A 12,113-nucleotide genomic window follows, 5' to 3' on the forward strand; every position below is an offset into this window, starting at 1 on the left:
CAAAAATTCAACATGGATCCTTGACTAAAGCGGAAGATGATTAAACTCTTAGAAGAGAAAAATCCTCATGACCTTGGTTTAGACAAAGAATTCTTAGGGACCACAGCGAAACCATGACGTGTAAGAGAAAAAATTAATAACTTACATTTCATCAAAATGAAATTTTTTACTCTTTGAAGAATGTTAGAGACCAGGAGAAAATATTTACAAATCTCACATGACAAAGGACTTAACACTCAGAATATATAAAGAACTCTCAAGATTCAAAAATAAGAAAACAAACCCAAGCAACAATCCACCAAAAAGCGTATTTGAGTTCTTTCTCTCTGATATACAGATGGCAGACAGGCACTTACGAGACACTTCGCGTCATTAGAGGAGTACAGTTCAAAAGCACAGTGAGTGAGGTGCCCCACAGACCTAGTAAGTGGCTAAATCATGGAACGCATTCCGGACTCTCAGCCCTCTGGGAAGGGCGCCCAGTGCCTGGACACCCCTGTGCTGCTGGTGGGACTGGACAGCCGCACGGCCACTGTGCAGGACGGTGCGGAGGTTTCGCGTGTGGTCAGCCGCGCACGCAGCAGCCTCGCTCCTGGGACGTGCCTCGGAGAAACGACGGCTTGCCTGTGCTCCCCCGGAAGCCTGTGCGCGAGTGCTTGCGGCAGCTTCGCTAATAGCCACGCGCCCCTGGGGACAGCACAGATGGCCCTCGGGGGGTGGCTGGACAACCAGCTGGTTCACGCACGCGGTGGCCTACTGCTCAGCGGCAAGCCACAGCGGCACATGCCACAGCAAGGGTCACCCAACCTGGCCAAGGTGACATCACCTTGGGTAAGTTCTTCTCTGAAAGGTCCAGAGTGCTGTATTGGTTTCTTGTGGCTGGTATAACAAAGTACTACAAGTTTAGTGGCTTAAAAACGACAGATTTATTCTCCTGTGGTTCCAGAAGTCAGAAGTCCGAGATGGGTTTTCCAGGGGCTCAAGTTGGGGTGTGGTCAGGGTGTGTTCCTTCCGGCAGCTCGGATGGGCATCGGTTCCCAGCTGGGGGCCCCCTTTCCCGCAGTCGCCTCACTCTGACCTCTGCCTCTGTTGTCACATCTCAGACTTCCTGCCTCCGGTTTGCACTTAGTAGGAGCCTCGTGGCCTCTCCGGTCCCCCTGGGGGTCCAGGATGTCGCCCCACCTCGAAGTCCCTTTCGCCATGAAGGGTGACGTAGTCACAGATTCTGGCTGTGGACGATGGCCGCCCTCCCTGAATGCAGACGTGTGGATTCCGCGGGCCCGCAGAGCCGCGCACTGCGAGCCCCGGGCCTTTCCATCCGCGGGCGTCTGTGAGGGAGGCGTCCCCAAGGCTTCGACGGGTGCTGGACCAGGCAGTGTCGGGAGGACGCGCTCCTGCCAGGGGACAGCGCGGCTCCCTGCCGCCGCCAGACACCGGGACACGCTGGGACAGGGGCCCGGGCAGCCGCGCCCCGCCGGGGGCTTCTGGCCTTCACAGGGGGCGCCGCTGGTCGCGGACGGGAAGAGAGGCGGTCGGCAGACAGACGTGGAGGAACAATTACAGGGGAGAAGCTCGTAGAGGGAACGGAATAGGTCGCCGTGGGTCCCCGCCCTCCGAAGCCGTTTGCGTCCCTTCGTGATGAGCGGCCGGGGGCGGGGAGGCCGCACGAGCTGGAGCACGGTGCCGGGGCCCGGAGCCGGCCCGGGTCCAAGGCTGGCGCGAGGGGCCGGAGGCGCTGGGCGGCGCGTTCCGCGCGCCAGGGTCGGGGTCCGATGCGCTTCGGTTCCCTTTAAGGCGCGAACCCCCTTTCCGAGAACTTTTCAGGAACAGCTGCCACGCAGTGGCGCGCTAGCCGCAGGCGGGCCGCGCAGTGGCCGGGCGTCACGTGACTCACTGAGCCCGGAGCCCCCGTGTCGCCGTTCCCCTCCGCGAGCCCCCCTTCCCCCCACCCCGCCGCTCATTTGCGCTTCCTCGCCCCTTCACCTCGCCCGCCCAGCCCCTCCACCCCCGTCTGGCGACCGTCGGTTTGTTCTCTGTATCTGTGAGGCTGTTTCTGTTTTGTTTGTTCATGTATTTTGTCTTTGGATTCCACAAATACGAGATTGTGGGTATCTACTTGTCTCTGACTTATTTCACTTAGTGTAATGTCCTTACGGTACCAGCCAGTATAGTGATTCTAATAGTCGTAAAGCACTTGCCTCAAAATTTAATATTATTTTTTTATTACTGAGCCACTAATGAAGCCACAGTTCTTCTATAAGACGTGACCTCTGTCTGAGAGCTTTATGTTTTATTTTTCCGTATCCCATATCTTCAATACCTTCTGGTAGGAAGGCAGAAATCAACAAAGTGCTATTCAGAGATGAAGAACGGAATGAAATGGTAGTTCCTGTTTAAATGATTACGCCGGAAACACATCCATGCACATGTGTGAACGCACACATGCGTGCTCTGTTTACAGGCCCCGTGTATTTCCATTACTTAGCACTATTTATGATGCCCAAATTGGCAGGTGCATTTATTTACGTGGAGATAATTTTGAATTGGAAGACCCGCAAAACTGCAACACAAGATCCAGGCTTCTGATGTCTTAGCAGTTAGGAGGATAATAAAGAGAAAGAACAGAAAAGAAAAATTCGGTACAGGATAGTTGTGCCAGGCTAGAGGGCTGGCCCCAGATTTGGGGACTTCGGAGAGTGAAGGTGACCTCCGTCCCCACGTCAGACTGCAGTAGAGTCCGCTGAACTGCCGGGGCGCTGGGGACTTGCTGGCCGGCAACCTTAGGCAAGGTGCGCGGTCTGCCCCAGCCAGGTCCCTCCCGGCAGGTGGCGGGCCGCCCTGCCTCCTGCACGGGCCTCTGGGAGCCGGAGCCGCGCGCGCCGCTGCGAGAAGCAAAGCGAGCGCCGAGCAGGTGCGGCGGACGGACGGACGCGGCCCCGTCCCCCAGCGAGCCGCGCATCACTCACTTTTGTCGCCGTCTTTTGTCGCTGTCGCTTCATATACTCGAGGAGCGCTCGACCCTAACGTGAAAAAAATGATCCTTTTGCTCCGGACCAGCGATGGCATGGCCGTGGCCCAGTCCAGTCGCCCTGGCGGCGCGGGCGGGGGGGGGGGTCCCTGTCTCCGAGTGGGCGGAGTCCGGACGGCTCTGGAGGGAGCCGGGGACCTAGGACGGCGCTCCCCACCCCCGCGGTCCTCCGGTGCCCTTCGAACCGCCGCCCTGTGACGCCACCTCGACGCGTCCTCGTCCGCTTGGTCGTTCCCCCAAAACATCGGGGTTCTGTCCCCACAAAGGGGCCGCTCCGGGATTCTGGGGGCGGTGATGCTGCCGCGCGGCGCCCGCGCGCTCTTCGCGGACAGGACCAACCCTGGGAGATGGGGAGCGCCGGGGTGTCCAGGGCCTTGAAGTAAAATGTCCTTTCGTGCACTTACGATTCGATGACCGCCACGTGTCCCCCTAGCTAGGTGGTGTAGCATGTTTGTTGATCTTAATAGAGTATTGCTGGCAAAAAAAAAAAAGTAGAAATGAACTGAATCTCTTCCCCTGTTTACCTCAGTCTTTAATAAGATAATTGCTGCTGCTTTCTGGCCTCCTAATTTTCTAAAGACGTTTGATCAGACAAACATGATACATTTTTTTGAGAGAGGGGTCACAGCCACTGCTATTTATAAAGCCACCTCACATAATTACACCTCAAAATTTAATATTCACCACTTTCTGACTTCTGCGGTGAACGTCACGGGCCGCAGTGTCTTTTGGGGTCAGGATTCGGGCATTCGTGCGACGTACTTTAAGGATCACGTTGTCCTTGTGTAAAAGCAGTGACTCTCTCTGTGGTCCTCTTCCTTCTTCCTTGTCCCCAATGCAGTTTGGGGGATTCTTAAAATGTTCTTCTTGGCTAGCAGTATAAACCGGCCTCCAAGAAAAACATTGCTGAGAATGTTTTTATTTTCAGGGTTTGTGAGGTATTATTCTCTGGAAATTTCTTGTAAAGCAGAGTTCTTCAAAATTAGATGATTGTATGTGGCCCAGTTAGCCATAGCAAAAAAAATTATGGCGATTTTATAACATAATTCAGATTCAATTTTTACTTAACCTTTTTTCGTCAGTTCTGCAAAAGTGCGTTGGCAGCTCCGACGTCCGCTGTTCGCGCTGCCGCGCTCAGCAAAGGGAAGAGCTTGTGTTTTTCCCGCTTGTGGGCGAATGGTCTGGCAGACGCAGAGAAAAAGAAGACTGAGTCAGGATTTGCCCTGTTTCCTATCGTGGGAGACAGGAAGTAACGCATTGGGAAAAAAAATTGATTTGACCAAACCGTCGCCTCAGACTCCAGCTTCTTTGTTACGTTTGCTCAGGCACAGTGCTGTGTGAAGTCTGACACACTGGCGCCTGCCGGCGCTCGCTGCCCGGGTGCTCCCTCCCCGGGTGCTCCCTCCCCGGGTGCTCCCTGCGTCTCCCCGTCCTTCACGTGCGCCCTCCTGCCCACCCTCGGCCCCGTCACGCGCCCTCGGAGAGCGCCTTCCGGGAGCAGAGAAGCGCGTGTGCATGGAACCCGGCTTGACATAACTCTGTTTTCGTCTTGTTAAATAACAGCAAAACAAGGAACAACAGGACACAAACACTTGACGTTATGGGCAGGCCTCTTCCTTTTCCTTCTAAGTATTTCCAGTCGTCCACGTGCTATGCTGTGTTGAAGCAGATGGTTCATCTCAGCTGTTAAGTTGTAAACAGCGTTTCTGGTGGTGAGGCTGAGACGCAGCCGCATTGGCACGAGGGCCGAGGGCACAGCGAAGGACCCGTGCTTCCGGCCAGCAGGTGCGGTTTCCATAGTAACGGCAGGCTCCTCGAGGCCAGAGGCTGGGCCCATCCGTCCTCATTACACGATGCCCAGGGTAGAGCATGCAACGTAGCCCTTACCTGTCGAATGAATAAGTGAGTAGATGGATGGCTAGACGTACTTGTGATTTATTTTAAAAATCTCAAAACTTTTGCCTCTGATGAGCTAAAGACGCCATAGAAAAAATACCGTGCATCATTATAAATTACAAAAGTATTCATGAAGTTGTGTGTTTCTTGTTAAAATTCATGAAAATAAGATTACCTGGTGGTCATTTAAGAACAAAAAAAATCTTTGTAACTCAAATTCATGGAAACAAGAACAAAAAAACAGTAATTGCTCTTAGTAGCCATAATATTTGGATTATTGTCTGTTATGGTAATAATAATTTCCACTTTGTTTTTATAAAGCAAAGTGATGTTTCTGCTATTTATTTTAGTTATATTGGAATGTGTTATATTTATTTCTTTGTTTTCACTTTGATAAGAAAAACACGAGCTCGCGTTATTTATGGAGATGTCCGGACCCCACATGCGAGTGCTCTGGCGAAGGGCTGGGGCCCCCTGGCCTTCGCTTAGCGAGATGTACAGAGCGGCTCGTAGCGAGCAGTTTCGCTCTCAGATCCAAGAATAACCCGTTTTTATTTTTGCAAGCTGGAAAAGATTGGGGAAAATCCAAGCTGCATAAATCTAACTTAGACGCCTGTATACAATATAGCAAACCATTTCTGTAAGAATATTCAAGCATGGATCAACATGCAGCTTCTTTTTCCTCTTATTATCTGATGTTTAGTCTGTCGGTATCTCTTAGAAAGGGAAAGGAGTTCTTAACTACCTATTTTTAGTACTTCATTGCTTATCTTCTGTGTCTTGGTTAAATAGGCTGTATTAAGGTTTGGATTTTGTGCCATGTTTTTTGAAACAGCTGAGAAGTGCTTTTTAAGCCTTAAAAACATATGAACCCATCTGGAGATCTATGAAAATGCAGATTCCGGTGCCATGGCCCTGGGCCCTGAGCATCTTCACTTGCCGCCAGCCCCCAGGTGGCGTGGAAGCTGCCGGTCCAGGACCACGCGCTGGGCAGGAAGGTGCCCGAGACCGCGGCCCCACTCGGGCGGGGCGGGGCTGCTCCGGGCCACGTTCACCGCTTAGGAGTCCAGAGCTACGGGCTGTCTCTTTCGGGGTTTACACGTGCCCCCTCAGCCTGTCTGTACGGTGACCCTTGGCGGATACCGAGGCTTGAATTTATTCGATTCTCGAATATCACTTGAGTTTTATAGTAAATTGCTTACAGTGCCAGTACTTGAAAATGGCGCATTTTGAATTTGAATTCAGCTTTTCCTCAGTCCATGGCCCACGTTCTTTTCCGGCATCTGCTTCCAGAGATAGCCTAGAGAATGTTTTATCTTCTACTACCTTAAACTTTGGTTTATTCATTCCAGCACAGCACACCACCTTACGTGTTTTAAAAGACTAATGGATAAGAGAGTGAACTTTAGTGCTAACCTTGCCCCTCACCAGCTGTGTGACAAGTAAGGCAATTACACTCTGGCCCAAGCCTCAGCTTCCTCATCTCAATACAGTGCCCGGCAAGCACTCAGTAAGTATTCATTGGTGTCACTATTATGAAACCAGCCTTGTTTGGCACCTGTCAGTCACCCTATTCAGACCACAACTTGACTGAACCTTGAAAACATCACACTCGGGGAAAGACGCCAGACACAAAGGCCACGTAGCGTGTGATGCCTTTCACGTGAAATGTCCACAGAGACAGGAAGCCGGCCGGGAGTGGCGGGGGACAGGTGGCAGGGAGGGCGAGCCGTGGTTGCCGGACGGCACAGGGCGTGACCCTGGGCGGATCGCACGGCTCTGGACCTGGACGGCGGAGGCCGTGCAGCGTCGTGAATGTGCTGAAGGCCACTGGGCTGCTCGTATGCTAGGGGGATTTCACCTCAATTAGAAAAAAAAAATACAGGAGAAAAATGGCCTCTCTGAGGCAGGGATTACTTCTACTGAATAGGTTTGTATTTTTAAATTATGGAATTATAGAAAGCATTTCTTGATGTTCTGAGATGCGTTGAAAATACAGAGGAATGGCTTATTTTGGAACAAATGTCATTGAGTTGAAACTTCGCCAGTTCAAGTTGGTCTTTTCTGAAGACGAGACGTCCTCTGTTTGCTGGCTCCAAAGCGTTCGGGGCGTCAACACCCTAATGTTTGTTGTTAAAGATCACGCCACCGATAGCCCTGGTTTCTCCTCCCGAAGTTTGACCTAGAAATAGCTGCACTGCCATAGCTATTTCATTAGCTGCCTGTACACGTTAGCGATTTGTAACGCCGTGTCCTGTTGCGTGTGACAGCCAGGTTACCTCTTAGCACGAGGCCATGCAGAGATGGGGGTTGGTTTAGCCCCGCAGCCCAGGTTCTGTGTTTCTAACCAGTTCGCTTGCCTGATTACTGGTGGAAGAAACAAATGGCGTTTTCCCTCTAGAAACAATCAAAACGATGTACATAGTAGCGAATTCTCTTAAGGTTTTGTGGTTTGAGAAAATCAATTACCCTCACAACTGGGACAAAGAAATCTATGTAATCTGATGAAAAAAACATTTGTAGTGTGACTGTTATAATTTTGTTGTTAGCTTAAAATAGTGAAAACATAGTAACCACTATTCTTGTTATTCTAGAGGAAGGACGAGATTTGCAAATGCTGAACATATGTCTCTACACCTCCATAAACTCTTAGCAGCAATGTTTTTCCAGTTGGCGGAGGAAAGGGTGGGTGGGCGAAGAGAGATGGAGACTGCCCGGTCGCTTTGCAATGGTTGAAGGATAAGTCACACTTCGGAGCCGTCTGACATTGACTGGTTTCCCATGGGTTAAGTCTGTGCGACTCGCTTCTGTCGGGTTCGATGTTAATCAGTCAGCTGGCGTTCTGTACAGTATAAATTCTTTCGTATGCAAAGAATACTGCTGAGGTTTCCCACGAAGGAGCCCCCTCCCCCTGACCTGCTCCCACGGCGTACCGCCACAGCTGCCGTTGAGTTTGACGAGTACATGTAGTAGGTGGTATGTTCTGGAGACCGGGCCAGAAACAGGGATTGGTCCAGCTGGCTGTCTAGAAACTTGGAATAAACTTAATATCACAATTACAATCAGAAATAGGGCACGTTAACACATGTTTTCAACACGATCAGAAATGCTCTCAAGTGAGTTAAGTCAGCTTCATATTAGAGTTATGATTTTCATACCAGTAGTGAATCATCATCATATGAGAATTAATGGCTCAAGAGTACCCTAAAATCTCTCTTAGAGGCTATTTTTTCTTTAATCCCAACCTCCTTTTATCTCATATATATTGAAGTAATTCTGTTGTTTTTCCTCAGTCAAAAAAGTTTTTTTGAGAACTCAAAATTAAGGGTACCTTGTTTCTACATAAAAAGCTTTTCCTGCTAATTTTTTCCCCCTATCAGACATTATGTGTAGACTTCCTTCCAAGGAAGATTAAAGTATGTCCATGACCAAACAGCTTTCTCTACTGCCTGCACCTCCCCTCACTTATCTAGCCACCAGGGTAGCAATTTGTTTGAATTTCCTTGAGATTTTGTATGCGCTGTGGACACACACAGATGATTATGTGAGTGCTGTTTGAGCTGAGCCATCTAGTGTTTCATGATCCGTTTCCTTTCTGGTGATTTCCTGGTTTTCCTGAGCTAATTATTGACAGTTATTTGATTGCTTAGTTTTCTATGTACCTATCACCAATTTACTGCTGACATTTCTAAAAGCGTTTTAATTCTCTCACATCTGTCTGCACATCAGACAGTCTCCCAATCCTGGGAGTTTTTCTTGGCGGCACCACCTAGGAACCGCTTTGTTCTGCCCTGGAGACCGGTTCTCGCGAGGTCTGTAGAGCAGGGGTCATCCTGGGACTCCCGTCAGTGGACCCCAGGAACCCCCTTTCTGTCTGTTTGGCCTGTGTTTTCATTCCAGAGACTTAGGCAATGGGAACAAAATCATGTGTAAATCATGAGGCACTGAGAAGCTGATGGAAACATTTCGCCTCAGTGGCATAGAGATAATGTGATGCGGATGGAAGTTTTTGACTGAGGGAAGTCCGAGTGTCTTTCTTTTCCTAGGCTGATCATTGTCCCCAGAAAAGAACGCCCGTGTCCTGCTGCGGGGTCCGTGCCGGCGTCGAGTGAGGTGTTCTCTGTACTTCTCGCCGTCCCCCCCAGAACCCCCATCTGATTTTGGTCTTTTCAGAGGAGGGCGGGCGGGCGTTTTCGAGGCATCGGGTGCTGCCTCATCTCTTTCTGGGAACCTTGTGTCAGATGCTATTCCTGACTTGCATTAACAGCGGCACCATTTTCTGGCTCGGTTCACGGCCGCAGCCCTGCCTCACACCGTTGAGCAGAATGATCAGCCTTGAACTGAGAAGGCCACGTGCGTGGTGCCTGGGCTGGACTTAGCTGCACAGTCAGCCCTACGCGACAGAGTCGTTCCATGAGCAGCTGTTAATCTGACGATATGGTAGAAAATAACTCCTACTTAAATACATCGAGGTTCTACAAGGTAAAGATAAGTTTGGCTAATGAAAGAATTAAAGCAAAAAGTTTATAATTTTTTTCCGATTCAATTCCCTTACAATCAAATTCACATTTTCTGCTACCCACACAGTATTCATTCCTGGGTCATCTATAAAAAAAAAAAATTTATTAATTCACTTACCAAAATTCTGTAGAAGCCTTATAGTTTTATTTTCATAACATTTAGAAGGGACGAATTCAGAGAACATGAATTTTCTCCAGGAGGTTGTTTGAAGCCAGGCGGCGTTTCGATGTGGATTGCGTTTGAGCGCAGATGCCGCGCGCGCATCCAAGGCTGGCTCCCCGGGCTCTCGGGCACGCCGTGCCGCTCACTGCGCCGGTCTCCCACGGCGCCTCAGGGCTCAAACAAGCCCGATCGCGAAACATCTTACGTTCTTCCTCCCGGGTTAATCATGCGAATCCGTCGCGAGCCACACATACTGCCAGTGTGTCTCCGTAAGTGATCATATACGTCGACCGATAAAATTAAGGTAAACATCGTGTTATTTCAGTGTTTTTAAACACCTATAAAGAGCCAGGGAGAAACATGATTTCAGTGTAATTGCCAATTTTCTAATACCTTCTTTCACTGAACTTATTAAGTCTTTTTTTTTTTTTTTCATAACGTTGGTCAGGGAGTAAAAATCGGGACAGCAGACTTAAGTGACAAAGTGCTCGTGTGCACACAGGTCTCAGGGCTGAGCGGGGTCCCGAGAACCCCGCCTGGCGCTCCCCCCGCCCCCGCAGGCGCCGCGTCCCCCCCGCCCGGCGCTTCCTCCTGCCTTTTCTGACTCCAGTTCTGGCCCAGCAGGAACTTTGCCACGTGCTAATGAGCATACGGGGCAGAGGCGGTGTCTCTTACAGCTCGCCGTGGCGATCCAGCCCACCCGGTGTTCCTAGCTCGGCTTCCGAAGCACCCTCTTCTCTAGCCAAGAAAGAAGAGAAGGGACCGGCTGTCCTTCTGTCTTGACACACGCCCCTCCCTCTGCGCTGGACCGCCCTCAGCCCTCCCCCCTGCCTCCCTGCCTCCCTGCCTGATGAGCGCTTACTCATCCTTCAGGACTCAGTTGAACACGTCGCTCCCCTGTGGACCCTTCGTCACTCTGCTACCCTGAGTCAGCTGGCTCCCTCTGCGGGTTCCCACGCAGGGCTCTGGACAGCCACCGCCTGTGGTCCCCCCCCCCCCCGCCCCCGTGCCTCCCACCGCGGGGCGAACGCCCCCGGGGCTGGGTGTGTGCCCAGGACCGAGCGTGGGACCTGCCCCAGGGCCGCCCTCAGTGCGTGGTTCACAGACGAGCGGGCTGTAGAGTGGACGGCGGTGTCTGCATGTTGCAGGACCCGGGCCAGGGCCAGGGCCAGCGCGGGAGGCGGCGGCAGGGCTAGGGCCAGGGCCAGGGCCAGCGCGGGAGGCGGCGGCAGGACCCGGGCCAGGGCCAGGGCCAGCGCGGGAGGCGGCGGCAGGACCCGGGCCAGGGCCAGGGCCAGCGCGGGAGGCGGCGGCAGGGCCAGGGCCAGGGCCAGGGCCAGGGCCAGCGCGGGAGGCGGCGGCAGGACCCGGGCCAGGGCCAGGGCCAGCGCGGGAGGCGGCGGCAGGACCCGGGCCAGGGCCAGGGCCAGGGCCAGCGCGGGAGGCGGCGGCAGGACCCGGGCCAGGGCCAGGGCCAGGGCCAGCGCGGGAGGCGGCGGCAGGGCCAGGGCCAGGGCCAGGGCCAGGGCCAGGGCCAGCGCGGGAGGCGGCGGCAGGGCCAGGGCCAGGGCCAGGGCCAGCGCGGGAGGCGGCGGCAGGGCCAGGGCCAGGGCCAGCGCGGGAGGCGGCAGGGCCAGGGCCAGGGCCAGGGCCAGCGCGGGAGGCGGCGGCCCCGTCTTGGTGCCATGTGCCGCCGTCGCCCCCATTTCTTCTGAGAAACCGAACGCGGCTGTCTCGGGTTGGACCTGTACTCGCTTCAACGTATCAAAAGGGAAGCACTTAAGACCGGTTTCCCATCGATGGTTCCGAACCCGAGGAACCACCGAGGAGGAAGACCGGGCCCTCCATAACTCAGCAGCAAGAACGTAAGCTCGATGTAGCAGCGCGATTAGGAAACGGGGGGACTCGCGCACTGTCAGAGACGGAATCGCAGAGAAGACGGTGAACCCACGCCACGCGATCGGTCCGGCTGTTCTGCTCGTGGCGTCTCCCGGCGCAGAGACACGTGCCGCCTCCCAGGGGGTTGGGTCACAGAGCAGAGCCGACGGCAGAATTTCCAGCATCGTTGAGTTAAAATGAAAACATCGTTTTGATCATTTAAAAATATGTGTTCACATAATGATGCCGATGATGATGAAGGCTTGTTTGAGACATTTTACTGCCCTTCAGAAGGCTAGGAAGGATTTTTAGACGTGCTATGGAGAACTTGAAAATACTATTTAATGTTAGAAACAAAGTCAGATACTAAAAAGATTGCTTTTTAAGTTTAGGCTTATGATCTACTAATTTTATTTTTATTTTTTTATTGATAAGACTAATGTTTACTGAGGATTGCCTCCAGTAACACCTTAAATTTGACACTCAGAATTTAAAAATATCTATAGTATTTCACATATCTAGAAATGGGGTGGTGGTTAGCACGTGGCCTCACTAGGACTACAACTCGGATTTCTCGGCATCCGAGGCGTTTACTGACCAGGCGTCCACTGTCATCCGCCCCAGTTTT

General features: G+C 52.3%; 1 protein-coding gene across 13 annotated transcripts in view; it reads left to right on the forward strand.

Moving 5' to 3' along the window:
* Positions 1–12,113, forward strand: part of MCPH1 (microcephalin 1) — a 156,862-nt gene that overhangs the window by 57,354 nt on the left and 87,395 nt on the right. The window lies entirely within an intron of this gene.

The sequence above is a fragment of the Rousettus aegyptiacus genome, unplaced genomic scaffold, assembly GCF_014176215.1.
Source record: "Rousettus aegyptiacus isolate mRouAeg1 unplaced genomic scaffold, mRouAeg1.p scaffold_m13_p_11, whole genome shotgun sequence".
NCBI lineage: Eukaryota > Metazoa > Chordata > Mammalia > Chiroptera > Pteropodidae > Rousettus > Rousettus aegyptiacus.